The sequence below is a fragment of the Miniopterus schreibersii genome (assembly GCF_964146895.1).
Source record: "Miniopterus schreibersii genome assembly, chromosome: 4".
Classification (NCBI taxonomy): domain Eukaryota; kingdom Metazoa; phylum Chordata; class Mammalia; order Chiroptera; family Miniopteridae; genus Miniopterus; species Miniopterus schreibersii.
This window is the reverse complement of record NC_138105.1, coordinates 89,191,989-89,218,522: the sequence shown is the minus strand read 5'-3', so window position 1 is coordinate 89,218,522 and position 26,534 is coordinate 89,191,989. Positions and strand designations below refer to the sequence as shown.

Here is a 26,534-nt window from a genome sequence, read left to right as displayed (position 1 = left end):
ATAAAATTGTCCATGTACTAAATATAAAACAAATCTCAATAAATGCTAAAGAGTTGGTGTCATACTAACCAATTTAATTAAAATAATTTAATCAATACAAAAAGTTACTTAGAATTTCTACATATTTGGAAATATAAAAAGTCACTCAACTAAGTCAAAGAAGGAAGAATAGAAATTTTTTAATATTTAGAACTAAAAAATAATGAAAATACAACATATTAAATTTAAACTCTTAAAAGAAGAAATTCTCATATTATGAAAAAATAAGACAAAATTAATAAACTAACAAAGAAGCTAGCACAATAAGAGGGAAGTAAAAACTAAAAACAAAAAAAAAGCTGATGAGGTAGAGAAAAAAATAAAAAGTCAACAGTTGGTTCTTTAAAAAGACTTATTAAATGATATATACTCCTGAAAAAGCTGATCAATGAAATAAAAACACTGTAGAGGTTAAAGAGATGCAGAATATCATGTACAACTTTAGATCAATACTAAAGGCTTTAGATTTCACGATTAATGTCTTTAAAAATACAATTTATCAAACCTGACTCAAGGAGAAAAATAGGAAAACCAAATGATTATTAAATAGCCTAATAGCCAATAAAAGAGCTTACCCACTAAAGAAAATAGATTTAATATTTAAGATCTATCTCTTTTTTCCCCATCCTCAGTCCCTTCTACATGTACCAACGCAATAATTCAGGTGAGTTTAACCATATGTTCAAAGAACAGATAAACTACTCTAGAACAGGAAAGGACACTTCCAATTCATCTTTAAAGCTAATATAACTTTGAAATCAAAACCAGACAACCAGAGTAAGAAAGAAAAAACTGCTGGCAATCTCAAGAGTAAGCATAAATAGAAAAATCTGAAATAAAATAAATTAATTCTCAAATAAAACTAACAAATCAAAATAAATTCAATGGATTTCAAGGGGACATCTCAAATAAAGACGAAAAAGTAAGCCATGGACTTGGAAAAACATTTGAAACGTATGTAACCAACTAAGCATTATTTTCTAGAGTCAGGTACGAAAACTTGCAAGTCAGCAACGGTAAAAGACAAGCTAATAGAAATGAGGGCAAAGGCGTAGTCTGTGCAAGGACTGTGGTGAGCACTAAATTTGCAGTAGAGAAAGAAACATATAATCCCTGCTCAGGGTGCTCGCAGCCGAGCAAGGGGGAGAAGAAAATAAACAGGTAGAGTATGATGTAGGAATGAAGACAGATAATCAAGGTGACGCTTCTACAAGCCGAGGAACCCCAAAGATTGCCAGCAAACCACCAGCTAGGAGAGAGACGTGGAATAGACCCGTCCCTCCCAGCCCACAGAAGGAATCAACCCTGCCAACACTTACATTTTGAGACTTCTAGCCTCCGGAACTGTGAGAAAATAAATGCCTTCTATTTAAGCCACTCAGTTGGTGATCTTTTGTTACAGCAGCTGTTGCAAACTAATACACAGTTATTTAAAGAGAAATGATGCAATGTATTAGAGAAAAATTCAGACCCGGCTAGATAAAATGGTCAAGAAAAACCTTCGGGGGATGTCTTATTTAAGCTGACACTGGAAAGATAAGAAGAATGCAGGAGTTTGGGGCAGAACATCCCAGTGAGAGAGGACAAGGCAGCCAACCCAGCCAAGGCAGGGAAAAGCTTGTTTATAACTTATTCAAAGGGAACATGACTGTGGGGGCCAGTGGCAGGAATTGATGATAGGATGTAGATTCTTAGGCCTTTTGAAGGATAAATGATTACTAAACACACAGCACTCAAAGTCAAGTTTGTCCTCATGTCACCAAGGCCACGCGCGCCTTACAGGATCTCCTGACAACCCTCAGAGACAATTTGCCACCCTCAAGGTGAAATCATCATTTCCAGGGATGTTGGAATAATGAAATCACAGGTTTATTAGATAATCTGCCCTTCAAAGTATCTTTACAGCATCTCTGATACCTTCACGGTCTATTTCAATGTTCCCTGTCCACTCACTGCCTCAAAGCACAGCCCATTTTGCTTCTCACCTCTAACCTGAAACTACATTTCTCTTAGTAATACAAGCATTGAGTATAGCTAGTATAAGCACATGGCAAAAATTTTAAAAGATTTTTTTAAAAGGTTTACAGTGAAAAATTAAGTCTCCTTCCTTCCTTGCTCCTTTCCAAATAGTTTCCCTTGCAGAGGCAATCACTATTAGCAGCAAAGTCTATGCATTTATAAACGTACATGAATATTTTATTTTTGCAACCCAATCGGAGCAACTGTATACTTCTGCTTGTGTTTTTCTCTTGGTGTTTCTATGTTGGTATCTAGAGAACTCATTATTTTTTAACAGCTATATGTATACTTTTCTTCTGTGGTTCTAATTTGTTGCTAGATTCTCTCTTTTACTTGGTTGAACTCTGGACCTCTGTAACTTTTCCTCATTAATCTTTTCTCTGGGGCCCTTGAAAATGAAGCTGACCCCACGTGCCCTGGACCAAACTCCTGCCTGAAGGAAGGAGCACGTCCCTCCACTACCTGGAGGCTGGCAGAGTGCTCTGTAACCATAACCATCTGCAAGAGTCCAGGGGACTCCTGCGAGGCAGTGCAGCGTATTGCTTAAGAAGGCAGGTTGCCCATTTTCAAATTTGGACTCGGCCACTTACACCTAAGTGATCGTGGATAAGTCACTCAGGCTTGCCTTGTCTCTTCAGTTTCTTCCACTGTAAAATGGGAATGACAGCAGCCGTGCAAATGGGTTTGTTGAGCGGATTAAGTAACATTTGTCAAACACATAGCACGTGGTACGAGTTCAGTCGATGCCGATCGTGGTTGTTACCTCCATCTCTCTTAGAGGACAGAGATCAACCTCCCAAGACCTCTTGGGCAACACTGTCAGCTTGCATTTCTGTGTCCTGAACTTTATCCCATCTGCTCAGAGAAGTAATTGTGCGTGTGCGTGTGTGTGTGTGTGTGTGTGTGTGTGTGTGTGCATGCATGCTCCTAAGGAAAGATAGCAATGCCTCACTGCTCTCCAAACTCTGCCTGGTAGCTTGTTCTTACTGGCTGCAAGCGCAGCTGACCTTGGTCTGTGTCTGGGGGTTGGCATCTGACTTGCAGCTGTCTTCCCACGGAATCCCCGATCTCAAACCTGGGGCCGGCCGCTCCCACACGCACTGCCAGACTCCAAGGAACCAGCGACAGCCTCTGGGGCACTCAGGCCTTGGCAAGCACTGCGTCAATGCTCTTACGTGCCTTATGTTTCACTGTTCCTGGGGCCTTGGCAGGCAGCGAGGCGGGGTTCTGGCCCTGGAGCATGTAGGTTAGTCCCAGGTGGGTGTGACTCAGTCAGTGTGGTCACCCGGAGATGGCCGTGTGTGCTTGCCAGCCCTCAAACCAGCAGCACTGCAGGCAGCTCTGGTTCCGCCTCTAACCGAGCAGACAGCTTAAAACCTCAGTGATGCCCGAACACTTAGCGGACAGTTCGATTTAACAGATGCTGTCGAATGCTAGTGATTGTTTAATATGAACAGACTGAGGAGCTGGCATGTAGGAGACTCAGATTAGTATTAATTACTGCTAAATGATATTAATCATTTAAATTTCAATATTTTTATCAAATTGGGATACTTACCTGTAGAACCCTAAAAATAATATAGAAGCGATGATATATAGTCTTTAAAGCCCCTTTTCCTCTACAAAAGGAGACTAATAGCTAATACAGTAAGTGTAATATGTGAGCACATACAATATGCCAAGTGCTTTTCTGAGCACTTTATAGATAATGCAGTTAACCCTCACAATAACACCATGAGGTATGGCTATTGTATATATTAGGAGACCTCAGATGACCTAAGGGACATATGACCCAAGGTCAAACACCCCTGGGTGGAGGGTGATGGAGCACATACTGGAAGCCAAGCAGATGGACTCTGGAGCACCCTTGCTCAACTCCTGACCATACTGTCTCCCAAATGATTGTAGACTTGCAAATGTCTAGTTCCCAAACTCTGGTCTGGTCTAATACTGAAGGGACATGAGGCTTTGGATCCAGATGAACCTAAGTTAGAATCCTGAGTCCACACCTCCTGGCTGTGTGGCTGTGGACTTCTGAGCCCGCTTCCTCATGTGGGAAACGTCAGCACTAATACGAGCTCCCGTGGTGAGCTAGTGCGTGTGCAGTGCCCCCCATGGGGCTGGCAATAGCGGGAACTCAAGTTCACACGTTGTACTTACGTATTTATAGAAGCCTCTCTCTCTGCACCACCCCTGTGACAGACACACGCCACAGTGAGGAGCAAGGGCCTGTGTTCTATCACCCGCACAGATGAGCATGCCTTGAGACTGGACAGGTGCTGAGGACAGGGCAACACGCTGCTGGGAACTGTATCCAGGGGACTTTGATATTCGCTTTGTCCAAAGCGAGTGTTCGGCCCTTACCTGAGTTTCTGAAACCTAACTTCCTGCCCACTCTCTAAAGCTGTCATCTTAGCAATTTTAGGGAAATTTGCCAATCATTTTGGCAAATCAGTACAAATTGAAGGACTTAAGTGAAATTACAACATAAAAATTACTGGGTCTAAGGCATGCCTTTAAATTATGCAATAAATGTATTCGATTTGGAAAAAAAGGGGCAGGGACATTGACCAAAATAAACAGGCTTCCCTGAGGAGGTGATGAACACCTACAACCCTCATCCTTCCTAGAAGTCGCCAGGACCAAATAGCTCTCCTTGTCTCTATGCATGAGTGCAGGTGAACGACATTGGAAGGTTTGGGTTTTTGGTTTTTGGTGGGGTTTTTTTGCTGTGAATTTGAGCGCTTGAACTCAGGAGGCCACCAAAGAACAAGGGCCTGGATCAGGGACTGGTGTGAGAACTTTGCTCTCTGACTCCCCATGAGTCCTGCAGGGGCCGTGTTGAAGAAACCTCAGCATTGACCTCCTCCAGCACAGTCTCTAGCACACAAGAGATGAGTTAAAAAAAATAAAGAATACCTACAAAGCTTGGGGGGGACTCTGAGATTTATACAGTGCCTCACATTATCCAGAGCTCTTTTTCTCTATTATTACAGTAGATCTGAGGGGTTGGATTACCAGGTTTAAATTATTCCAACACCTACAAGGGGTGTGATCTGGAGCAAGTAACCTCTTTCTGTGCCTCAGTTTACTCTCTGAAAAAAGAATGGGGTATGGTGAGGGCTAAATCGGGTAATAGGTAAAGCACTTAGCAGGGTTCCTGGCATAGGGTGGTGCCCGTGGCAGTGTTAATGGAGACAGTGGTCCATGGCAGGTGATGGTATGGTTGTTTGATCCAGGTAGTAAACCACAGCGACTGGTCATAGTATTCTCCTTTACATAGAAAAAACTGAGGTCTAGAGGTTTAAGGTTACACAGCTAGTCAAAAACTGGTCAGCAGGATCCAAACCCACCAGGGCGGGTGAACCAACAGGAGCCCTCAGGCAGGGTCGGCCTATGGGGGGCATGTGGAGGAAAAGTGCTCAGGGAGTGTGTGCAGAGCGAGGCCAGTGGCAGTAACTCCTTCCCTCTGAGCAAGCCGTGAGGGAGCCTTAGGTTGACCCCCGATGGTTTCCATCCGCCCTTTTCCTGGAATGGGGTGGAGAATGCAGAACTGTGGAGCTGGAGAGAAACGGATTGCTCTCCCTCCATGAGCTCAGCTGGGGAGTGACTAGGAGCTGGACAAAGCCTCTCCCTCTCCCCACCTCCGCCGGGCCCCTGGGTGCAAGTCTGAAGCCAAGCTGCCCCCTAAAGTGCACGTTCCACAGCCAGGAGGCAAAAGAAAGGCCAGGCTGTGGGGACCCACAGGGCTCCAGATGACAGGGAAGGTTCCACGCTCCCTGGAGGAGGCAGGCCTTCACCTGAGCCTTCAAGTGTGGATGTTTTAAATTGGCTTCCCGGGCTGATGTCATCATTCCCAAGTGATGGCTAGGAAGCTCTTTCTACTGAGGCCAGCACATAGGGAGACTCGTGGGGGAATGGCTGATCTGGTGAATCCGGGGGGGAGGGTGCGGGGGGTGGCGGGGGGAGAAGCCATTTGTATTAAGAGCCAAATGAAGAATAAAAGGAGCCTGTTAAGCAAGATCCAAGATTCTTCTCTGGCAGGAATATGTTGCCTGTAATTAACCAAGCCACTAATATTTATCTCCCATGTACTTTGTGTGAAACCCTGTAGTGAGAACTCTAGATCACAATGCTACCATTGGCTAACATTAATGGGTCAACTCCCAGCTCTACCCCATTTTAGCTGTGTGATAAAGGGCAAGTTTCTTAACCTCTCTGCTTTTCAATTTTCTCACCTATAAAATGTATAATTATAATATCTATCTAAAGAAGCATGCCTGGCATTTAGTAAATGCTGTATAATTGTTACTATTATTATTATAGTTTTTATTACCATCTTATTATTATTATAGGCCATATCATATTATAGGATTTTATTTAATCGTTATAAGATAGACACTTGTATGATTTCCATTTTTCAGATGAAAAGGCTGAGGCCTAGAAAGACCAAGCAACTGGCCAAAGTCACTTAGCTACTAAGCTGCAGAGCCAGGGTTTAAACCCAGGGTGTTAGACTCCAAGTTCATACTTTTAACCCCCACACACACACAATGATAGGATTGTAAGAAATAATGTATATGAAATACCAGCCAAGGTTTTTGACACTCAATCAGTGACATCTATGAGCATTTACTGATGAAAATGACATTTTCATCATTATCAATGGCACACAATTTCCTTCTTAAATGAGATAATGAATCCACGTTGTTAGTGCTCCAACACAAAAGGCTTTTGTTGTTATTGATAATGTTCACCTGAGGATAATTTTTCCATTGCTTTTCGGAGAGAAGGGGGGAGAGAGAGAGAGAGAGAGAGAGAGAGAGAGAGAGAGAGAGAGAGAAAGAAAGAAACACTGATATGAGAGAGAGACATCAGTTGGTTGCCTCCCGCACATACTCCAGCTGGGTCCTGGGATCGAGCCTGCAACCAAGGTATGTGCCCTTGGCCAGAATCAAACCCAAGACCCTCCAGTCTGTGGGCCGACGCTCAAACCACTGAGCCAAACCGGCTAGGGCCCAAAGGCCTTTTTAGAGCTGGCAATGAGGGAGGTCCAAATTCCTAATCAGAAAACTTGGCATCTCGAATGGGTGAGAATTATGGATGAAACTATCAGTTGTAAGGGAAGAAGGAAAGTCATTTTCTCCCAGACTCTAAGAAGCTGAGAACTCCAAATCCTATCAGGCTGCACAGAGCCCTGCACTCCAGAGCTTTCTGGCGTCTGCCCCATTTCCCCATTTGGCCATTCTTGCCCCCCTAAGTTATGTGTTTTTCCACAAGCGTCAGAGAGCTAGCACTCATGAATGGCTTAATTCAAGCTGTAATTGGGCACCTGAACCCAGTCATCCATTGATTTTTATTTTTTTTTTTTTTAGCCACATACTGAACGTTGTGTTCAGAATGAGAAGAACCCTTCGTTCCATAAATAAGCACTTTCTACAGCCATGTCAGCAAAGCCAACATCAGCATTAATTAACAGTGACTTCGGAATGTGTAATGTTTTCCACTAGATCTGAAGGGGGCTGGCGAAAGGAAGACAAAGGACAACGTGTGCCTGGGGAGGTGCAGAAAGGAGCTAAATTCAGAATGCAGAAGTAGACACCTGTTTGCATAAATACAGAAGGGAAATGGCTAGAAACCTCTAGTGGTTAATGTATAGCCTGTTAAACCAGATGACTGACCTCCCAAGTGCCATGCTGTGCCTAGTCAGTAGGTAGCAATTACCTCGTTGAAGACATTGCAAGTGGCAGAGGCAGCTTAGCCTGAAGGTCAGATGTGGGAAAGGGTTCTGAGCATGAGGACTTTTTTTCATTCACTCAACATACCTTTTTAAAACACAAATCTGAAAAAAAAAGAAACAGTTCTTGTTCCTGCCTCACACCTTTTGATGGATCTCCATTTGTCTAGTAACGAAACCCTGTATTTTCCTTGCCCCCATATCACTTTCTAGGGTGCCATAGCAAATGGCCATATTTAAGCAACAAAAATGTGTCCTCTCACAGCTCTGGAGGCTAGTGGTCCTCAGTTGAGGTGTCGGGAGGACCATTCTCTCTCTGAAGGCTCTCGGGGGAATGCTTTCTCGCTTCCTCCCTAGATTCTGGAGACGGACGGCCATCCTTGGCAGTCCTTCCCTTGCAGACCCATCACTCCAGTCTCTGCCTGTCTTCACATGGCCCCTTTCCCTGTGTGTCTCTCTGTGTGCTTCTGTTTTCCTTTCTTATAAGGACACCAGTCACTGGGTTAGGGCTCACCCTACTCCTGTACAACCTCATTTTAACTACTTACATCTACAAAGACCCTATTTCCAAATAAGGTCACATATTGAGGTTCTGGATGGACTTGAATTTTAGGGAGACAGTATTCAACCCAGTACAGCCTATGTTTACCCACTGAGCTATAGCCATAGTGGTCTCACTTCATTTCTCTGGGTGTGTCAGTCTTTCCCACCTTAGCCCTGTGCTCCTCCAAGTCCTCTGCCTAGAAGGCTCACCAGCTGCCATCCCTCAGCCTGGCAGGCTACTTCTCACCCTTCAAGTCTCAGTTTAAATGTCACCACCTCAAAGAAACTTCCCTTTGCCCACCCTCTCTAAGCTCCTCAATCCCATTATCTCCTCTCAGTCGCCACACTTGTTTCTGTTCTAGTATTTAGCACCATGCCAGTGCTGTGTGTGTGTGTGTGTGTGTGTGTGTGTGTGTGTGTGTGTTCTTAGGTTTCTCCCTAAAACGTAAGTTGCACAACTATTTGTTCCCTTCTAGTCTGTTCACCCAGCACCAATGAAGTCCCAGTTGCATATCACATACTAGATGAATAGTTGCTTATTGAAACTGCTGGAGTACCAATTCTATGCATGGAGTATGTGAAATATAATCCCTGCCTTCAAAGAATTTCATCTGGGGGTGAGGTCAGAGATGGACACAAGTAATTCTCAGCTTTGCTGTGTTAAGTTCAAGCAAAGAGAGACTGAAAAAGTGCTGTGGGAACAACTCAGAGCAAGCAGTTTGGCCAAGCTGGCAGTCTCGGGAGAGTGCAGGGACACAGGTGGAGACAGATTTGGAAAGTTGCTTTCAGAGCAAAAGGGAGCCGGTATTGATGCAAAAAAGTGAGAGTAATTCAGGGTGAGCGCACTGTGGGCCACCTCCAGGGCATTGGGTGCATCTGTGGGCCGGACGCAGCAGAGCCATGTGGAGTGGGTGTCTGAGCCCAGCTGCAGGGCAGTCAGGGGGAAGATGAGGGGAGGGGGCCTTTCCCAGATGGGTTCCAGGGCCCTGGGGCCTGGGCCCCCAGAGGCCTGGAAGCCATATGTGTTTAATGAGTTCTGACCACATTGGGGACTCAGGGGAAGCTCCCTTTGCCCACCCTCGGCTACCCCTGGCAGCTGATGCAGGTCTGAGTGGTAGTTTTCTTTAGGTTTGTGCCTCTCTCCCTCCCCTCCAGTCCCCAGCCTAAGAAGATTGTTTGTTTAATCTCCAGGTGAAACTCAATCCAATGCTCCTGGAGGAAAAGGCACTGGACCTTTTACTTCAGCAGAGAGCTGCCTTAGAAAAGCTGCCCTTCTGCCCTTTCTCCTGCTCCTTCGGGATACCCTTCTGGTCCTGCAGGTGCAGGGGGTGGTGCTCAGCGAAGTGTTTATTCGCATCCCCGCTTCCCCTGAGAGTCCGCACTGCACAGTATGTCAGAGGGGAAGGGACTCCCTTGTCATGCAACAAATATAAACGTGAGGTGGTCTCTGCAGTCTGCTGGTCAGAATCCAATATCCTGGAGGAAGGACACATGCAAATTGGAAGCAGGACAACACTACTTAGGGCTCCCGAGGATGTGGTGGTGGGCCTTGTACTCTGAATATGTTTGCGAAGGGATTCATTTAAGGGGGACCGTTTTAGGGGGCTGAGAAAGAAAATACATAAAAAGCGCTTAGCACCACGGCTGCCATTTAAAGAGATGGTATAGAAAAAGGAAAGAAGGGAATGCTGGCAAGGGCAAGGGGGACCCGGTTCTGAAGAGGTATTGCAGAGTCACGTTATGGCGGTGAAGCCTGCCAAGCATCCGAGCGGAGATGTCACCTCAGACATTGGATACATGGGTTTAGAGCCAAGGCATGATCTGAGCCAGGTCTATAATTTAAGAATCACCAGCCTATAGATGGCATTAAAGCCGTGGGACTGGACACCGTCGCCCAGGGAAAGAAGGATCAGGTATTCTTGCAGAAAATGCATTGACATCTCACTCTGCCCTGATTTAAGTCTGAGTTCTGATCAACTTTGTATTCTACCCTTTTCTAGCTTATAGATAAATTTCCCTCTGTTGCTCTGAGCCCTCTGGACCTTCAAAGTTCACATGAATAAAACATAACAATACCCACAAATGACTTTACATAGAGAAATCAGAAGGTGTTTAAAGACAGTCACTGTGTAAAGTGCCTGGACATGACTTGTAGTGCAATCTTTCACAAGAATCGTGCTTAACTCTGCACTTGGGGTTCTCAGGGCGTTCCCACCACTTCCTCGCCTCCAAAATATTGCATGGGTTCACAGAGATGGGATTTGTACTTGATGAGGTATACTTACCTGAAATACACTAACTTCTCTCCTGTGGACAAGCTCATGTTTACTATTTAACTGCCTCCTGCTTGCTCAGTGGAGAAAGCGTGGCATAGATCCGTCCCCTTCCCCTAACACAGATGGGCAAAGACATCAATACCAGGAGGTACAAGATAGTCAAAATGTGGCTATACAAAACTCAGCTCACCTAAATCTTCCCTTGACAAAACATGGTAAGATGAAAATATGGTGAGATTAGATAGACTGAGAACTTCTTGAGGTAAATTTTGCCTTTTCGTCCTGGTTCCTAATATTGTACCTTCCCCATTGTACAAGTCAGTCTAAATGGCCAGGTAATTAGGCCAACCTCTCTGACCTCTGCTCCCACCATGCTCTCTGTCACTCTTTATACCTGGCTCCATGGTTGTCTTTGAATTTCTCAAACACACCAAGCTCATTCCAACCTCAGGGCCTTTGCACTTTCAGTTTGCTCTGCCTGAAGCACTCTTTCCCTTGTCTTCCTGTGGCTGGCTTCTTTTTGGATTCAGATCTCAGCTCAAATGTCATCTTCCCTTAGAGGCCTTCTCTATCCACCTAGTCTAGAGGTGGCTCTGTTCATTTCTATCCCTAATTTATTATCCATGGCCTGTATTACTTCTTTGAGTTACTTGTTTATTTTTTTAATATATGTTTTTATTGATTTTAGAGAGAGAGGAAAGAAGAGAGAGAGCGAGAAATACTGATGTGAGAACCAAGCATCAATCAGCTGCCTCCTGCATGCCCCCTACTGGGGACTGAGCCCGCAACCTGGGCGTGTGCCCTGACCAGGAATCAAACCAGGAGCCCGTGGTGCATGGGAGAGCACCCAACCCCCTGAGCCATGCAACCAGGCCTGTTTATTTGTTTTTTACTTTGTTGCCTTCTCCCTCCACTCAAACAGAAGCTCCTTGTTGATAAGGCCCTTATCTCTCTCATTCTCCTGTAACCCAGGGACTAAGACAATGCGAGGCGCACAGAAGACACTCAATTAATAAAAACTGATTTAATGAGTGTAGATACCATTAGAACTTTTGATAATATGTCGGCTGCTCTGCTTAAAACTTTATGGTTACCTCCTTACATTCTCATCAAAAACCTTGATGAATGGGTAGTTATTATTTTCTCAGTGTCACACAGCTGGTCGCTGCAGAAGCCAGAACTCAAAACCAGGCCTGCCTGATATCTAAGCCCTTTTCCTTTACTACCACTCTGCTTTGCAGTACTTGGAGAAATGGATGAAAATTATGATAAAATAAGATGGTGGGATTTTTTTTCGATTTTAAACTCCTTTCCACCTGACTGAAGGCATCATCAATATAATGCCGTTCATTGATTCAATAAATATGTTCTGAGCATCTTTTCTGCTCAAGATACTGTATTAGGTGATAGAAACTCCCAGACAAACAAACTCAAAAGTAATGTTCACCTCTCTTTTTTAATTTATAATTTCAACAAGTAAGTAATGAGCACCTATCATGTGTCAGTCATTGTTTTAGTATCTGGTCTAACTAGTCTGTGTCCTTCCGAATTGCTGTGACTGCCTGTCCTTTAATGCTTGCTCTCCACCTCCCCACCGCCTCTCATTGTTGGTCTCCCTTCTCTGTTTCCAAAGGTTTCTTCCATGTGACAAAAGATACTACCACAGTTGGCCCCAAGATTCCATCACCCCAGTCCAGTGATGACAAATCGAAAAGAGCTTCTATCTCTGTTTCCTAAATTGAAAATCCCAGAAAAGACTTTGATTGGCTTAGGTTTGGGTCATGTGACTTCCCTTGAACCAATCACTGTGGCCAGAGGGCCACGGTATGCAGAATCACCTGCCTCCCTCTGTAGTCAGCAACCTCACCAGAATCACATGGTTGGAGCAGCAGGGAAGTAGCTGCCCAGAGGAAGTGGGTGATGCAGGACAGATGAGACAGTAGAAGTCCAAAGTCGTGCTCAAAATGCAGTGATTCACCAACTGCCCACCAGATCCTGAGGAGCAGGGATACTGTCTGCCTTATTCTCCACTGTTTTCCACATGCTGAAGACTGTTCCTAGGGCACATAGCTCCTCAAAACCTGTCTATTGTATCCACAGGATGAATTTTTTAAATTACATTATTATCTGAAAAAGAATGATTTGCTATATAGCATACTCCACAATGAATAACTAAACAGCACTTTATGCCACACTCTTGTTGAGGACCAATGAGCTAGGAACTGGGAATACTAATACTTATGCTACATAACTTACCAGGCTTCCCTGATGACTAAATGCTATTAGACTGTGAAAAGGCTTTGAAAAGTATTAAACAACATACAAACACAAGGCATTTGTTGTTAATAGTTAGCTAGAAAATGAATGCTCAGGAGAATTGTCAAAATGGGCTCTTAAAGGGGAATGGGGGGAAAAACAAACCTGGAAGTTTGTAAAGAAAGTTTCAAATGGCAAGAAATACTTAGGCATCAAAAGACAATTTTCTGAAATGATGGGTTTGAGAAGAATGAATCAGCAATGAATTTCAGTGCAAAACATTATTTAGGAAGTCTGGACATACTTCTGATTAAAGATAGTTTCAATGACTCCAGGAGAAATAATAAAATGCCAGGCATCAATGTATTCACTCAACTTCCCTAGCTAACCAGGATGAGGGAGCCTGAGCTCACACCTCCCATCAAGTGACTTTGGCTGCTTTTAAGGCACGCCATATGTATGTTCAGTTGTATACTCAGTGCACTAGGAATAAACATTTTAGGCTAGGTGTCACCCTCCTAGAAAAAGGCAGGTGGGAAGAAAGCCAGACTTCTGTCCATAGGCCAATAGGCCAATTCCAATAAACATGTGAATGAGTTAAGGCATTGGAACTGCTGTCATGGAGACCAAGCTTAGGGGAGCAAGGTGGTGTGTCCCTCGCAGCTCAAAAGCAGGAGTGCAGTCTAGGGCAGGTGGGCAGCTTCACAAGGTCATTCTGAGTCACAGGCTGGCCTTTGGCTCCGTCATCCTCAACATGTGGCTTCCATCTCTGGTTCCAAGGACAACTGCTGTACTCTTTTCCAGCCAACAGGAAGGGGGTAGGAGGAAAAGTCCTGGCAAGAAGATTTATTTTTATGAAGATGACCCAGAATTTGCATGTATTACTCCTATTCATATTCCATTGGCCCTAACTTAGTTACTGGTTGCACATAACCCCAAGGGAGGCTGGACACTGAAATATCTAGTTGGAAAACCATGTACACAGATAACAGTCAGGGCAAGGAAGGGGGGCTATTTCTAATAGGAAAGAGGTCTAGGGGTCCTGTGGACAGATGTAGAACTGAGGGCCCCATTTCTTCCCTAGCTTTTGGTTGAGGCCTATTCCAGTCTTCTAGAGGCTGCCCCAAGTCCTTGGCTCATGGCCCCTTCTCCATCTTCACACTAGCAACCATGGATCAAGCCCCTGTCACACTTGAAGCCCCTTCTTCCATCATCATATATCTTGATCTCTGCCTTCCTGTTCTACCTTGAAGGACCCACGTGATTACACTGGGCCCACCCAAATGATCCAGGATAATCTCCCCACCTTAAGGTCGACAACCTTAATTCCACCTGCAAAACTCCTTTTGCTATGTAATGTAACATTCACAGGTTCCAGGGATCGAGGCATGGACATCTCTGGGGAACCATTATTCTGTCTGCCACTGTCAGGGACTATAAAGTTCCCTCAGCACCCTCATTCCCCTGGCAATTTAAGATTTTGTTTTAGCTGCCCTCATTTACAGGTGCAATGACCCAAGGGGCAATTTGCCTTGGATGCTTGGAGTCCTTTATAGCCCTGACGCAGCTGGGAATCCTGGCCTCCTCTAATTCTCTGTTATAAGGCAGTGTCTTGTCCTGACCTCCAAAAAAAGGGGGGTGATGTATCGACTCCATAAAAATGTCTAGTAGATGTCTGAGGAGCCAGGGTGCAGGCCAACTTTTCTAAATGCTGGCAGTTTTCTCAGGTAAATGTGGGCTGGGGACCAGGGTTAAGACTAGGGTTTGCCTCTAACTTTCTTCAAAGCCAGAACCTGAAAAAGACTGTGCAGCTCTGAAAAAGTGCTTAGGACTGTTGAGTGGGTTGCAAAGAGCAAGTTCTTTACAGAATCTTCCAGGTTAGACTTGAAGATAAGATTGGAGAATGAGCATTTCATACTCAAGACACAGTCATTTAAGAGAGAACAGAAGAGAAAAGAGGGGACAAACACCCCTTGAATAAAATGAGTTGATGTATCGCCCAAATGATCTGGGAGCAGCTGGGGAAAGGTCACCTAATTGGTGATGTTCTCCTTTGTGCCCTTTGGTGGAGGGAAGCCCCCGAGGGTGAGGTCATTGAAACATAAGCTACAAGAGGACAGGGACCTTACCTGTCCCATTTTTTTTTGAATGAATGAATGATTGAGTGAGTGAGTGAGTGAGTGAGTGGTAGGCACCTAAGCCCTTCTTTAGTCATTTTCCCACTGGGCAGCGTGGTCTCATGGTTAAAAACTTACTTTCTGAAGTCACGAACAAGTCCACCTCTGCCATTTATCCCACCAATGTGTTTTCTGGGGCCTTCCCTGAGTCTGTTTCCTGTCTGTAACATGTAACCAGTAATTACTACTTGGCGTTGTGAGGTTTCATTGATATAATAGATAAAAAGTGCTTAGCACAGTTCCAGGTAGTCAATGAGTATTAGCTCTAGCCCCTCTGCTGGTGCCCAAGGGGTCTCCCCCTGATGGTCACACTGAATTCCCAGTCTGCACGCCCTTGTTTGCATCAGCCGTCCTGTCCCTCCAGTGCTTTGTGCACACGTATGGGTGTGTGCACATACTCATGCACATGCACAGATATTGCCGGGGTCAAAACAATTTGAATGCTATTTTTCCATGAGGCCGACTATTATGGCCCTAGTCAAGAATTTATCTGCTCACTTTAGAAGTCATGGTTGATGACTAAGTCATTTTTTTTCATTTATCACATATGAATAACTAGCACAGCGTCTAGAGTATAATATAGAAACCTTACATATTTGGGGTGGATGGATGGATGGATGGATGGAAAGTTAATTTATATTCTCTGGCAGTTCCACAGGAATTTATCTTTATACCTTCCCTGGTCAGCCCAGTGCCTTACCCACAGTAAGGGCTCACTAAGGGGAAGAAAAATCATAAAAAGAGAAAATCAAGACCAGTGCCCACCTGGACCCATTCTTCTTTCTGTTGAAAGGAGTTCAGCAGAAAGAAGCAGGGAGCTGACAGCCAGTCTCTGGACTCTCTCCCAGGGCCTTTTTAGAACAGGAAAGTTAATTATGGAACCAGATTAACAGTTTCTTTTTTGATACAGTCGAAGTAAAACCAGCAGGATGCAATTTAGCTCTTCCCCACTTTCCAAATAGCAGCAAATTTTCATACAAAACAAAGAGACACTTGAATTGCAAATTACTTAGAGAATCAGCTAGCAACCCTAATGGAAGGATATAGCTGCTACTTTCAAAACCTGGCTGTTGCCTTTGCAGATTTAACCATGGAGTGGGACCTTCACAAAGGCTTGGGCGGCTTGCTGTTCCAGCTCTGGGCCAGTGGGGGGGGGGGGGGGCTCATTACGCTTTACTAGAATGCTACAGCGTGGTCTCTTTACTCAGAACGTTTTTCTCTTCTCCACATTGTCTCTAACTCTCAGATCACCCGTCTCCACTCCCAGAATTGGGAGTGGAGGTCCCTAGAGGGGCCCTAGAGGTCATCTCTTTCATGGGTCGCAAGAGAAGATGCATGCGAGGGCAGGCAAGGATGTAAAGGAATAAAGAAGGTGGTCGGGGTGCCCGCCCACACCCACTAGGACGTGGGTGAGGGCTGGAGTGAGTGTGCAGCCCCACCTAACCGTGGCTGTCATGTGAGAATGCTGGACCACTGTCTGTTGTTTCTAGGTAGTTCCGACAAGTCCGTAATCTGAATTCTTACCTGAAATATTCTTCTTTTTAGCTGTGGGCATATCGTTAATAAAATTTGTAAAGTACCATCTATTGGTTGAATATGACTCGTGGTCAGCAGTTTATGACTTCTGATCTAGCTCAACCTCCCTTGATAGGTAGGGAAACTGAGGCAGGAAAAAGGAAATCATTTCTAAGAGGTCCCAAAGTCACGGACTCCTCTGACGTCTCATCCAGTGCCTAGCTGGCTGCACCACACAGCTTCCCTAAGGTCCCTGCCCCCTGCAGGACGCAGGGCAGCTTTATTTTCACAAGAGCATTTATAAAACAATTTTTTTTCTGATTCAAATAAATAATTCCTTATTATTTTTAGAGAATCTAGAAGACAGAGCAAGAATAAACAGACATAAAATCACACCGTGGTGCCACTGTATTTTAGTTCTGGAGAGAGGGAGGCTGGGGTGGGAACCCACGTGGACACGGGGTGTTTCCAGACACAGCCACTGGAGGGCGAGGTGGCACCTCCCCTGGGTTAGCCCAAGTGGATCCAGGGAAGGTAGGCCTAGGATGGGGCTGGAGGTGCCTAGGCGCCCAGCAGCCAGGCAGGTGGCAGAAATGAGTCAAGGAGGCCAGACAGGGATTCAGAAGAAGGAAGCAAATGTGTCTAAAGGACTCAGACAGCATTCATCTTCGGCCCGTGTCACCCTGTGGGAATGCACAGTGTTGACAGGCCTTTGGTGTGTTTTTCAAGTGAAGCTTGAAATTTCCGTTTTTATGTAACATTTTTCAATTTAGTTCAATTTAAATTTTTTTTTCTAAATGTAAGTCATACCAAACACATGGGGGAGCAGGATTTGGGTTGTGGGCTTCCTCTCTGTGACCTCTGCTTAGTGATGGACCAGGCACTGACCAGGTCAGGCGACTGGGTGGAGCGATGTTTGTGATTAGTTCAGTCACAGACCAGCAGACAGGGCTGGCAGGGAGATGGCAGGGTCAGGAGGACAGACTGAGGAAGCACAGGTCAACCGGGGACTTAGAGCAGCCCGTGGGGAGAGGGCTTCAACCAGAGCCCACCTGCAGCCTGGACAGATCCTTGGGGGAGAAGATCTTCTGTGCAAATCTAAAGCACCTATTGTGTGGCCTTATATAATGGTGGGGGGGGGGGGTGCGTGCAAGGGTGAGTGCACAGGCATGTAACCACCTTCACTTTGCCAAAATAATAGAGATCATCTATTATCTTCCTTGGTAACCTTGTGAGAGACATCTCCATTTTTTCCAAAGCAGAAGAGCTCAAGTCTGTAAAGATAGCAATGAATGTCAGTTGTTCCCATTTTACTGTAATGAGTCACTGACTGAGTGGTCTGGAGACTGCAGGGGATGGAGCCCTTGGACCAAGGTCTTGACCTCCCTATACTTATCTTTCTCTGAGTCTCCATTTCATTTGTAAAGTAAAAATCATGGCACAGCACCTGCCCTATCTCCCTGTATCAGTGAGGACTTTTGGTTAGAAGAGACAGAAAACCCAACTGGCTTAAGCAAAAAGAGTAGGCATTGGTTCACACAACTGGAAAGTTCGAGCATTTCCATCATCAATGGATCCAGGTGCCCAGATAATAGCAGGGCTTGGTACCTCTCGCTCAAAATTGCAGCATTGATTTCCCATGTTGGCGGCCAGCCTCTCCAGGTACACGTCCTTACCACCCTAGGTGCAGTAGAAAGAGATCTTACCCCCTATATTTTCAAAGTTAAGTTTCAGGACTGACTTCCATTGGCCCCAGTCAGGTCCTGTGCCCATTCCTGAACCAGCTGCAGAGGCAAAGGAGATGAAATGCGCCGAGTGGCTGGGCCAGGACGCATTCCATAGAGCAATCAGGCATTTAGCTGGAGTCTATGGGAACATGATGTACATTGCAGAAGGCAGCAGGTCGCATAGGAGACCTGGCTCCCTGGTAGGAATAAACTTTCCTGTTAAAACAACTTCCTGGAAAAATGTTCAGCCTGATCTATAGAATTTGCTTAAAGCTGGAATCGTCCAGCTGGAGAGGAAAGGGCAAAATACTTGATTACTGCCTGATGCCAAAATGAGATGGTACATTTTGTATCTATTTTCTCTCTCCTGTCTTGCAGGCATGCTTTGACAAGAAGACTGGAGCTGGTGACACTTGTTTCGATGAAAGCAACAGTGTGAACAGTGAGTGACTTTTCCTATTATTTGTTGCTTATAAGAGATGGACTCATCTCTGCTACAGCAGGATGAGCTTTATTAAACTACCATTCCTTCCTCCAGCCCGTTTAAACAAATGTCAAGTGGCCTTGTTGGTAAACCAGGTGGCAAGTATATGGCTTAACTCTTCTCTCTGTGTGTAGATAGAGAGATAGGTAGTGAGATAGCAAGATAGATATAAATATAGATATAGATAAGAGTAGACGTAGACATAGACAGACATAGACATAGACATAGACATAGACATAGACATAGACATAGACATAGACATAGACATAGACATAGACATAGACATAGACATAGACATAGACATAGACATAGACAGACATAGACATAGACACAGATTTATTCCCCAGTGCAACACAGGAACTGTCAAGGTACAGATCACTTAAGACGTGTTCTTGGCTGCAAGTAACAGAAAACAGACTCAAAATGGCCTAACTAATAAGAAAAAAAAGTTATTAGTTCTCATAACAATAAGTACTGAAGTTGGAAAGGTCCATAGTTGGTTAATTGAGTAGCTCGAAAATATCACCAAAATCTGGGTTCTAACCTCCTCTTTGGCCAGAGCTGCGTCACACACCCTTGCTTAAATCAGCCCCATGATTGGTCTAAATCAATCATTAATCCCTTCCTGGGGCCAGAAATGGGACCCACATCCTGTGGAGCACATGATCACATGGAGGACAGTGACTATCTGAACAAAATTAAAGTCTTGTTAGAAAGGAGAAGGGAAGAATTAATGGTTATGACAAAGGCAATCCAAGCAGTGTCTGCTGTGAGGTGATACCATGCAAATCTCAGGGGTGCTTCCTCCAAGTTGAAAGCTGTACAGACCCCTGAGTTCCAAGGCATCATAGACTAAATCACTGAAGAAAAGGTAGGCCCCTGGCCTTGGCTAACCTCCCCCCAAGTCATAGATAAAATTGAAGAGATGTTTAGAAGCACTTTAGACTCTGGATATAAAACCCAAGGCATTATCATAATCCATATGCAGACTGTTTCTCCAATTTGCATAATTATAAACTCCCCTCAAAGAGTAAACACTGCTGCTAACTTTTTAAAAAACAAACTACAAAGCAGTATTAAATATGCATTGCTAATTTGACTTTTTAATGTGTCTGGGATCTTCACAAAGATGTGCACGGCTCTATAGATACTGAGTGCTTAATAAAACCTTCCACCTGTCTGAAAAGAAATCAACGAGAATAGAAAAGCTAACACCCAAGGGTTTTTTAAGCTAATGCATTTGGGTTGATGCCCGAAAATTACCAGTAGGAGTTCATTGTATTAAAATGACTCTGAGATTTGTTATTCATTGTGCGCCGACTACCATCACTCAGCTATTGGGGGTTGCTCTGTGCAGCCAAAGGAAGATAGCGTTTCCTCGGATGTCTCCATTCGGTTTTAAGAGTCACCTGTGAGCTTATATTTGAATATTTATAGGAAGTGATTGAAGAGATACAGAAAGACTTTCTTGCCCCAAATCTCTGTCTTATTGATCTGCTTAAAATATCCACACAAATCCCTGACTTGGGCCTTGAAGGTCTCAGCTACAGCACAAATATGCTACCTGGCTAAGGTGGACTGTTTTTATACACCTCAGCTTGAGTTTATTGCTAGCCCCAATGATGACTGAGGCACAGCATACAGATGTATAAATGCATAGAGAGACGTCTTCCTAGAGCTGTAATACTAATTATAAATTATATATACACTTAATACATAGTATACATTTATACACTATATATTTCTATACTACACATTTATATCTCTATAATAGAGATAAAGATTATATGTAAACACAACACACATTTATATGATGTTACATAAATGAATTCTTTTTAATACAAGCTATTCTATAACCTGCTTTTTAAACTCGACAATACATTATATTGTTCCTTTGCAGTGTGTGTGTGTTTTTGTATATACATCATTCTTTACCATTTATTACTATTACATCTCCAAAATGAATGGTAATTTATTTACTCAATTCCCCTTTGAAAAATATGTCATTGCTAGTTTATGTTGTTACTATTTTAAATTATACCAAACATTCATGTGCACAGAGGTTATCTCTTCAGCCACGTTCCTAGAAGGGTGACCGCTGGGTCAGTGAGAGGTCAGCTTGCTGTGTTAAGAAGAGGGCCACCAAGAACGAGAATCTTGACGCTACCTGTGGGCTACCAGAGCACCCTCCGGGGCCTCTGGATATGCCCGTGGCACCTTGAGCTTCAGCAGAAGGGAGAGGTTAAATGATGGGAGGCAGGGAATGGGTGTGAACTTCACTATTGCCGTCTTTTTATCCTGTACTCTCACGGAACAAGAACAGGGTTACTCTTGTCGCGGGCAATCTATTTATTTGTGTCACTTGAGTAACGGGCGTCTGTCCTTTGCTAGACTGTAAACACCCTCTAGGTAAGAGCCGGGTCTGGTTTTCCTTTGTTCACTAATGTATAGCAGGTGCCCTGCATATTTACATTACTGTGTGCATGGATTTTTCGGGTGAGTGAATGAGTTATATAGAAAGTATTGTGTCTTGCAAAGGGTTCAGAAGGGAGTTAGTTCCTAAAGAGTGGAATGTCTGGAGAATCTACTTTCTCCCCAGTCTTCTCACCCAGCGCCACTGTTGTCTGTTACATTGTCTATCCAACCTCGGTGGAAGCAGAGAGTCCTACAACCCCAGATGTGGCCTCTGTTTTAGGGTAAAAGATGAGTCTGTCTCAGGAGGTGCCTGCGAGGAGCAGGTTGTTGTAAGTGGTAAACTCCTCCCTGTCCGTCAAGACTTTACCTTTAACATAATTCATCCCTGACATTAGGGTCAGACTATGGTTATGACCAGCATTTGATTGATGTTTACCTTTTATTTCTTTTCCTAAACAAGATGAGGTTCTTTGAGATTATGAACGTCCCAGAAGGGATGGACTTAGGGGTGTGACTTTATGCTAATTTCTCTCCTGCAAAATGGATGGGTTCTGTAAGCTTGCGCCAGTTTGATTTGCTCTAAAACACACTGGAAAGATGAGATTGTTTTTCTCTTCCCGTAAAACGTTTATTTGCCTTTTCTATTTCCAAAAATGTTTCCTGTTCTATCACTCAGGGTTTTGTAGAAGCGTCTCAGATTCTTGTCATCCTTCCCAGAGCAGCGAGGGCGGTTTTCACGCTCCCCACCTCTCTTAGAGTATGTATTTATAAAGTGTGTCTTAGTCTGTAATTAAACTGAGTAAAGCTGACTTTGAAAAATGAGCATGACTAGAAAGTCTTTTATTCACACCACAATGGATTGTCATGTCCTCTCTGGGACAAGTCCCACCTTGGAGACCACCTGCCTCACGCCCTCCCAGCTCCGACGTGCGATGATCCGTGGCTCCCTGAGGGACGGTCGGGTGGGCTGATTGGAGATACAGTTGGAAATGTCTGCTGTCAGCCTCCGCCTCATCCCATGACGGGCGTTAGGAGGATAATGAATGAGTGGGCATTCAGACAACTCCTTCCTCTCGCTGGGTTTCATCAAGGCCCTTAGGGCAGAATTGGAGCAGCCTTCCTCCAGCCTCAGAGCCCTGGGCTTCACTGTGGGAGGAAGAGTCTCTACTCTGCCTCCTGATTAGGCCTAAGGGATGGGGGGAAGTTCAGGTGCAATTTCCAAGTGAGGCGCTCGACTTCATTCATGAAGACCTATTGATTATTATAGAAAAATGATGCATGTGCTTATTTAAATAGGTAATTCATGGATGTGGGAAAACTATTGTTAATGCGTTATGGATATTTAGTGGCAGCTGAGCTCTCCGCAGAGACTGTGTCTAACCTCTGTCCTCTGCCTGGAAAATAACCACTTAGTCTATATCCTTCTGGTGAGTCTGTATCCAGTCAAATATATACGTGGATGCCTCCCACCCCGTGTTGGTAACCCAAATGATATATACACTGTTCTCCACCTTGGTCTCTTTTTTACTTACTGTTTCTTGGAGATGGTGTTGCATTGTACACACAACCCTTTCTTATTCATTTTAATGTCCCCATGATATGCTGTAGCATGAATGCACCAAAACTTATGTAACCGGCCCCCTGTAAGTGGATGCTTAGGTGGATTACAATCTTTTGCTCTTATTGACAATGCTGCAATAGATATACCTTTTAGAGAATTGTATTGGAAAGCTTTTGGCTTTCAGTGTTGGTGTCTGACCACTTAAGAACCACGTAGTCATTGTTCGGGCCAGATTGGGCAGTGACACTGAATTACAGGGACATGTGACTGCCTTCTCTACTGCTCCTATGTAATTCTCTGACAGTGCTCCCCTTGGTGCCTTAGCTGAGCAAGCCCCACAGTGCAACTAAGAGATAAATAGTATGAGAGTTTCCTAGAAAACTGGAGAAGCTTCATCTCCCGTCTCTGGATTTCTCAATGCAGTCCTGGGAAACAAGTGGGAGAACTCGGCCATGGACTAGCTAACAGGAGTTATCGCGGGTGATGTGGGGAAGCTTGAACAGAGGCAGGACGGTTTGGTGGGAGAGTGCCGGCTTTCAGGTCAGTATCCTTGAACCATGTGGGTGGTTCCCCAAATCAGGAAGCTGTCACCAGAAAATGGGGGACTGGACGCTGGCTGGGCATAAACCATAAGTGCCCACTCTAGGGATGTTCAAGCAGGCCCTTTCTCGGCCATCACCGGCACTTCATAGCTCTGACTCGCCCTGCCTCTCTGGTCCCCTCTCCTCAGCAAGACTAGCTGACTTCTGAGATCCCCTCCATCTAAGCTTTCCCCAACTTTGTGAGTTGCCGTCATGCTCGGGGGGAGGGAGGCATCAGGCTCAGGCATCTGCCTTATTTTGTTTGGCGCCCATGTTGTCCCATCGCTCAGAACTCGCCAGATGTGGAAACCCGCCCCTTCCCCTTGCCTTCCTGGCCAGCTGCAGATGGGAACTATTCACATTGCCCAACTGAAATGCCTTCTGAATGCACGCATGCTTTGCTTTTCGAATTGGTATTCTGGCCGGGGTGATAGACACACACGCTGAGATCACAGCCCCGGGAGTTCTGAGTGGGCAGGATGTTTGCACATGTGGACGGATTGTCACAAGCATACAGACGACTGGGCTGACTTCATCGTTTTCTTCTGCCAAGTGCCACGGGGAGCGTGTGGGGGGGAGAAGTGCACTTAACCCTTAACAATAATAACAGCAGCAGTAGAAGCTGCATTTGAGTTCCTGTTTTATCCTGGCGTCTACGTGAGACGTGGACACTGTGCCGAAGAAGAAGGGACCTGGTGTCAGTCCAGCTGGTCGGGAACTCCATCTTCACCTCTCGGAAGCACCCAGCCACGTCCTCGACTTCTCCGAACATTAGTTACATGATCTACAAAAAAGTCTTAGAAGCCAGTAACCCCACCGACCTCAAAAGGGCTGTTGTGAAGATCAAACAGGCCGCCCACAGAGAACACTTAGCCCAGTGCCTGGCACATAGTAGGCTCACAGTAGCAGTTGGCCATTCTTGGAGCTGTCTCTGCAAAATGGTTTCTTCCAACTTCATATATGTGCAAACGCAGAAGCAGAGAAGGTCAATCACTTGCCCAAAACCACAGGTAGCAGAACTGGGCTTCAAACTGGGATTTAAACTTAGGTCCGTCTGCCTCGTTAATTCATCAGCAATTTACTGGGCGCTGCCGTGTTCCAAGCCCTGGGAATAGAGCAGCAAGTGAGGAAGGCACAGTCTGGGTCCTCATGGGGCTGACAGTCTAATGCGATTGGTGAAGTTCCCTGATGTAACTCCTACCCACTGCCTTTGAGAAGCTGCCCCGGGCACCTCTTTAAAATGCCCCCTAGATACTCTTGCCTGCAACTGCAATAGCTAATATTTATTGGGTGCTGCTTGGTGCTCACTTAATCTCTCCCACAGCTCTATGAGGCAGCTCCTATTATTATCATCATTTTACAGATTAGAACTCTGAGGCTTGCAGGAGGCAGATGACTTGTCAAGGTCATGTAGCTAGGTCCTGTAGTCACCTCTGAGGGTGAAAAAAATTCTAGAAGAGACATTTAGTGGTGAAAACAAAGAAATCAGGCATGACCTAAACTCAGGTGGCAGGATTTACACTAACTCTGCTCTCCTAAGCTCTGTTTAGTTGCGTTTTCAAGGACTCCTGCATCCAGGGGCAGATCCTGGCCCCCGGCCGCCTGTGGGAGTGGAGCTTGACTTGTCTGGGTGCAGACAGGCATGGCCAGAGAAGATATGGGCAGAGGAAGCGACGGAGTCTGGCTGATAAATGCAGCCACAGCCTGGTGACTTCTCCAGACCTGTAGATCACAGAGAGGACCGTGTTCAGAGGAGTTGAACAAACTCTGTTCTGCCTCCCCGATTCCAAGGACTCATCTGCATGTCCTCAGGCGCCTGGGGGATCCAGGGAGCCGATGATGCTGGCAATGAGTGAAGTGCGGCCAGCATGGTTTCCCCTCATTTGCTGGCTTTTTTTCATGGCTCACAGTTACCAGCCAGCAAAGGAGGGTCTGCTCAACCCCAAGGTGTTATGAGATTGTTGATGAGGGGTCAAAAACAAGGCAGAGAAGAGAGGCTTCCTGCAGAAAACCAAGAGGCCTTGCCCTTCACAGACAAAGCCAAAGGCTGTTGGAGCCTGAGTTCAGGTCTGTGTTATGTATAGAAGAAGACACATGGCCAAAACAGAGGCTAGGTTTATCTTCTTGTTTGCCATCTGGAATTAAGGAATTTAAGCAATAAGTCCTTCAGGATTCACTCCCAGCTGACCCCCAAGGTGGACAATCACCCCTGGAACACAGAAAGAACAGCAGGGACTGTGTTGAGGAGGCTGAGCAGAATGGGTAGGACCAGACAGGTAGGACCTCATCTTTGAGGACTTGCTGATCAGGCGGCTCATTTGAACTTCCTGGCACCAAGGGAGTGGACAGACAGGGGAATTTTTTTTATTTTTTTTAAATTGATTTTAGAGAGAGAGGAAGGGAGAGGGAGAGAGAGACAGAAACATCAATGGTGAGAGGGAGTCATTGATCAGCTGCCTCCTGCACGCTCCCTACTGGGTATCCAGCCCACAATCTGGGCCTGTGCCCTGACCGGGAATCGAACTGGTGACCTCTTGGTGCATGGGATAATGTTTAACCAACTGAGCCACACTGGCCAGGACCAGACACGGATTTTAATTCGCTTTACCCAGGTAGGAACTCTGACTATCCAGAGAGGTTATGAGATCTGCCTAAAGTGACACAGCAATTGGATAGAAGACATGGAACCAGGACTCCGATCTCTCTGCTCCTAGACCACATGTGGACTTCAGTGGTGTTCCCAGGGGAAGTGTGGGATGCCCGCAGGGCGCTCTGCACAGCGGGGGCTACCTGGGAAGCCCTCCACTCTGATTAGCTGGTGTTAAGTTGCTGGGACCTCTAGTGGTTCTTCTCATGGGACCAAAATGAAGACCGACATCGTTGACTTTGAATGTCCACCTCCTGGAGTTATTCTGGGGAAGCATCTAATGAACCACCATGGAGGAAAACATCATCCTTAATTAGAGCCTTTAGAAACGTCTGGTGTGCAACTTCTTCCCTGGAAGGAAGCATGAACTCAAGCGTGTGTGAACAAACAGGAGAAAGGTGATATCTGGATCATTCCACAAGAGCTTGCGTGACTCTTTACAGCAGCAAGTTGCCCAGCAGCCTTCGGAGCCACCACATGGGTCCTCTGAAAAATAGCTTTTGTGGTTGCTAATGGAAACACCATGTTTTCACCTAGACGGATTTGGCAATTGCATT

At 45.2% G+C, this 26,534-nt stretch overlaps 1 protein-coding gene across 1 annotated transcript in view; it reads left to right on the top strand.

The window, feature by feature from the left end:
* ATP10B (ATPase phospholipid transporting 10B (putative)) overlaps positions 1-26,534 on the top strand; it is a 216,370-nt gene that overhangs the window by 55,715 nt on the left and 134,121 nt on the right. Inside the window, exon 2 of the mRNA XM_081135492.1 lies at positions 18,668-18,731. The gene's annotated coding sequence lies outside the window, so the exon portion shown is untranslated. The remainder of the gene's footprint in view (positions 1-18,667; positions 18,732-26,534) is intronic.